The sequence below is a fragment of the Perca fluviatilis genome, chromosome 9 (genome assembly GCF_010015445.1).
Source record: "Perca fluviatilis chromosome 9, GENO_Pfluv_1.0, whole genome shotgun sequence".
NCBI lineage: Eukaryota > Metazoa > Chordata > Actinopteri > Perciformes > Percidae > Perca > Perca fluviatilis.
Genome location: NC_053120.1, coordinates 38,369,596 through 38,375,595, shown reverse-complemented (window position 1 = coordinate 38,375,595; position 6,000 = coordinate 38,369,596).

The window sequence follows — 6,000 nt, the reverse complement described above, 5'->3', positions numbered from 1 at the left end:
GGGTCTTAATATGAGTGATATGTGCTCAGTGTCTGCACCACACTTTAAATTACACACTTCTTTCTGATAAAAACAAAAACAAAGCATAGAGACCCTAAATCATTTTTTGTTTTCTACTCTAGAGAGCTAGAAGAAGTGGCTCTCTGAATTCAAAAACAGTGTTTGCATTAAAATCCCATTACATCACAATCCCTATTCACAAGTAAAAAGCTGTGAATTGTCTTGGCACTGTTTGTGTTTATGCTCTGAGATCGCAAGAGGGATTTCTAAAGTCAGTGTAACACAATTCAATACAGAAAGAGTATGCACGCAAAGCACTGACGCACTGAGAGAGAGAGAGAGAGAGAGGCTGAGAGGGGTGAGTGAGTGTATTCACTCTGCATTGTTGTGCAGAAAAGAGAGCACAGTACATTTGGGGAAACAGAAACACACAAACTACATTCCACATTCTACATTCCATTATTATTACAGGACAGAAGCCTGCCTAGCTACTAAATAAAAAAAAGGATATAATACAATCTGAATTAAAATATATAGATAAAAAGCATAACATATGTGATATGTTTTTTACTGTACAGCTTCCCAACCACGGTGTCAAATGGGTTGCTTTTATATATTTATTTCAAATAAGTATACATCAAACAGTCTAAGTTTTCTGGAGCTGCTGCCAAACTGAACTCAACTTTATAGCACATTATACAACTCAGTTGACCTAAGTAACTACTAAGCAGAGAAAAACAGAACAAAAGAGAAGAGAGAGCGAGAAGAAATGAAAATGATATGTTAATGGCAATGCACACAGAAACCACAAACATACAGAGAAGCAGCAAAAAAGACTTCAGAAGAAACACAGCAGGTCAGTTTAGGCACAGTTAAAGGAATAGTTTAACATTTGGGGAAACACTTTTTCTCTGACATGAGAAGATTGATATACCATTAAAACAGCAAGCCCTCTAACAACCAAATAGGTCCTTTATTCTCTCTAATACAGGGGTGTCAAACATACGGCCCTAGAGTCAGAACCAGCCCGCCAAGGGGTCCAATCCAGCCCACTGGATGACTTTGCAAAGTGTGGAATTCGCAGAGATGTTATTAATTCCAATTTTTTTAATATTCCCATTTGTCCACCGGGGGTCATGCTGTCCAAATAAGAGTATTCAGGCCCAATGCTAAATACACTATTATAGATCCCATGTGCTTACGTAATGGTTACACACTGTCAAGCTTGGGCTACTGCTATGCAGGAGCCGGCAGTGGAAAATGTCTAAGTCAAAAAACTGAAAAATGGGACATAGTGTGTTCGGCCTCCTGGGTGAAAGTCCTGTGTTTGTCTGAGCCATATACACCACCCCAACCTACATGGGATGTGACACTCTTATACTGCATCACCTTACTTCCTGCTTTGCTCCCGTAATAATGATCATGGCCACTAGTCACTATAAACGTAAATATGAGTCGTAATTGCTTCTTAAACAAACAACTTATGAAAGTGTTTTTCAGGGGAGGACAGTCTTGGATAAACAGGAGCCTTTGGTCAGAGGATCTCAGGTCACCATGTCACACTTCTGCAGCAGTACCTCTGGGATTTGTTAGCAGGGACACTAAAACGTGACAAACGTTTGACAAATTACGCACAAGCTACCGGATACATTGCACGCTTCAGTGTGTAAGATACAAAGGGGAAAGAGTAGAAAGTCAACAGTCTCTCTGTCTGTGTGTATCCTTCATGTGTGGTATTTTCAACTGACTTTGTCTGAATCTGTACATACTGATTTTGAATCTTCTGCAACACAAATCTTATTTTATGCCATTCTAAAGTGCCCATGGAGCACCAGCTTAACTGCAATCTTTTCGGGGGACTAAAGGAGGGGTGGGGGGGGTCCCACTCTTGGCCCAGTAAAAACAAACAAAGAGGACACTGAGGACAGAGAAGGGAGGGGAGCAGGAAACAGTCCACGCTTCCTTAGACAGGATGCTGTGCTCCTCCAAGAGGCATCCTGGAATCTAATGCCTCAAAGGCTTTACCGAGTCTTTCACACAAACACACTTCTTTCCTTTGACACATCACTACATTGTGGAGAGGAGGGACACACGGAGTGAGAACTGTGAGTGGAAAGCTCAGCAAAAAAAACAAGCATGAGTGAAGTACCAAGGCCATGAGGTCGGACAACATCACGCGCGGTGACACCGGGACGCAGATCAAAGTGTGAAGAACTGATGAGGTTTTTGATTTGAACAATCACCAACACTAATGCACTTACATTCAACTTCCCTACTACTTCTACTCCGCTACATCTCTGAGGGAAATATTGTTCTTTTTACACCGCATTAACTATATATGTATCTGTACATTTATCTGTAGTTGTAGTTTACGAGATAAATTGCAGAAAAAAACTTTACATAAAAAAAATGTATGCACTTATAGTGCTTTATTTAACTAGTAACAGTATATAAAGTGATTAAAATTCCACCAACCAGGCTATTAAAATGCAGCTTTCATGTCATTCCAGGATCCATCAGTAATTATAATGACCTAATGTCTATATTAATATTAGGCCATTATAGGTAGGGTGACCAGACGTCCCGAAAAATTCGGGCATCCAAGCAGTTGTCCCGAATCCCGAATCCTGCCCTAATTGTCCCGAAAATTAGAACAAAGTCTCAAAAGCAGACTCTCGAGTATTTATTTATTTATTTATTTTTTGACTCTCGAGTAGTTCTAGTCTGATAGAACATTAAAAACTGTTCATGGTGATTGAGTCATCCTGCAGCCAGCTCCCATTGGCTGCAAGTTGCAACACAAATTTTCATTCATTCATTTTTGAAAATGAGGCTCAGGCTGGCGTACCGGGACCCGATCAAGATCAACACGTAGCTAAAAAGCAAAAACGTCTCTGCAGGTACGGGGAGGACTGGGTAGGGAAATACCCCTGGATTACGGCAGTTTTCCGCGATGCAAACAAAGCGTTTTGCAAAATATGTAGGAAGTACGGTGGCAGGGAAGTGCAATGCAACATTACAAAGAATGAAACACTTTTACATTTTGGAAAACAAAATAACATTTTGGAAAACAAATTTATATTTTGGAAAACAAAATAACATTTTAGAAAACAAATTTACATTTTGGAAAACAAAATAACATTTTAGAAAACAAATTTACATTTTAGAAAACAAATTTAGATTTTGGAAAACAAATTTACATTTTGGAAAACAAAATAACATTTTAGAAAACAAATTTACATTTTGGAAAACAAAATAACATTTTAGAAAACAAATTTACATTTTGGAAAACAAAATAACATTTTCGAAAACAAATTTACATTTTAGAAAACAAATTTACATTTTGGAAAACAAAATAACATTTTCGAAAACAAATTTACATTTTCGAAAACAAATTAACAAGATGCAAAACACTTTTACCAGTCCCGAAACAAATTTACAAATGACAGATTCTTCACGGAAGGGAATGTACCACATACCGGAAGTGATGAGGTTTTGTATACATGTCGCCTTGACTACGGCAGTTATGGATCGAATGCGTCAATAGAGCCGCCATCTTGGAACAGGGGAGGCACTGCCTTATATACTGTCTATGGGCCGTCCTTAATGCATCAGCGTCAATGTAGGCAAAGGTACGGTGGCCGGGAAGTGCAATGCAACATTACAAAGAATGAAACACTTTTACATTTTGGAAAACAAATTTACATTTTGGAAAACAAATTTACATTTTGGAAAACAAAATAACATTTTGGAAAACAAATTTACATTTTGGAAAACAAAATAACATTTTAGAAAACAAATTTACATTTTGGAAAACAAAATAACATTTTAGAAAACAAATTTACATTTTAGAAAACAAATTTACATTTTAGAAAACAAATTTACATTTTGGAAAACAAAATAACATTTTAGAAAACAAATTTACATTTTGGAAAACAAAATAACATTTTCGAAAACAAATTTACATTTTAGAAAACAAATTTACATTTTCGAAAACAAAATAACATTTTCGAAAACAAATTTACATTTTCGAAAACAAATTAACAAGATGCAAAACACTTTTACCAGTCCCGAAACAAATTTACAAATGACAGATTCTTCACGGAAAGGGAATGTACCACATACCGGAAGTGATGAGGTTTTGTATACATGTCGCCTTGACTACGGCAGTTATGGATCGAATGCGTCAATAGAGCCGCCATCTTGGAACAGGGGAGGCACTGCCTTATATACTGTCTATGGGCCGTCCTTAATGCATCAGCGTCAATGTAGGCAAAGGTACGGTGGCCGGGAAGTGCAATGCAACATTACAAAGAATGAAACACTTTTACATTTTGGAAAACAAATTTACATTTTGGAAAACAAATTTACATTTTGGAAAACAAAATAACATTTTGGAAAACAAATTTACATTTTGGAAAACAAAATAACATTTTAGAAAACAAATTTACATTTTGGAAAACAAAATAACATTTTAGAAAACAAATTTACATTTTAGAAAACAAATTTACATTTTAGAAAACAAATTTACATTTTGGAAAACAAAATAACATTTTAGAAAACAAATTTACATTTTGGAAAACAAAATAACATTTTAGAAAACAAATTTACATTTTAGAAAACAAATTAACAAGATGCAAAACACTTTTACCAGTCCCGAAACAAATTTACAAATGACAGATTCTTCACGGAAAGGGAATGTACCACATACCGGAAGTGATGAGGTGTTGTTGGTGAGCGCAGTCAATTTGTGTTGTTGTGAGTGAGTATATGGCGTGAATGAAGTTTATGGTGACTTTACGTGTGGTCGGTGTTTGGAGTTTTTATATGCACGCGGACCTGACGGAAACACAGGGAACGTATCGACAGCCCGCCGGTCCGGAAGCTACAGCAGGGGGCAGCTGAGTCCGTCTGCAGCTGCAGGACCTGGAGCTCACTGCCCATTCCTGGGAGCCAAAACCGACACCACGCAGCTGGAGACCCAGGCCGTATTGCTGGGCCCGCTGGAGGGAAGGGAAGCCCGGGAGAATCAGATCCAGGACTGAAGCGAGGCGGACTGTCACAGCCTGCTGAAGTTTAAATCACAGGTTTCCTAAAGGGAGTCTGGCGGGACTCGGACTGTGAACGACGAAACACGACTTAAAGTCTCCGTTAAATAAATAAATACATGCAGAAATAAATGAATCATTGTGGTGGGGAGTGAGCCTGGACATTTCAGTCTGTTTAAACTTCACTTTGAAGCAGAACCTCTTAGTTCAGAAGGGTGAAGTTTCCGTTTGTACTCATATCTGTGAACTGATTATAATAAATATTCTTTGTATTAACACATTAATTAGTCTCTTTGTCTTTTTGTTTAAAAAAACTAGAACATCGCATGAGATTTTGACGATTTATAGTGATTTTATTTCCGTTAGACCTTTGCCTACATTGACGCTGATGCATTAAGGACGGCCCATAGACAGTATATAAGGCAGTGCCTCCCCTGTTCCAAGATGGCGGCTCTATTGACGCATTCGATCCATAACTGCCGTAGTCAAGGCGACATGTATACAAAACCTCATCACTTCCGGTATGTGGTACATTCCCTTTCCGTGAAGAATCTGTCATTTGTAAATTTGTTTTGGGACTGGTAAAAGTGTTTTGCATCTTGTTAATTTGTTTTCGAAAATGTTATTTTGTTTTCCAAAATGTAAATTTGTTTTCCAAAATGTAAATTTGTTTTCTAAAATGTAAATTTGTTTTCGAAAATGTTATTTTGTTTTCCAAAATGTAAATTTGTTTTCGAAAATGTTATTTTGTTTTCCAAAATGTAAATTTGTTTTCTAAAATGTTATTTTGTTTTCCAAAATGTAAATTTGTTTTCTAAAATGTAAATTTGTTTTCTAAAATGTTATTTTGTTTTCCAAAATGTAAATTTGTTTTCTAAAATGTTATTTTGTTTTCCAAAATGTAAATTTGTTTTCCAAAATGTTATTTTGTTTTCCAAAATGTAAATTTGTT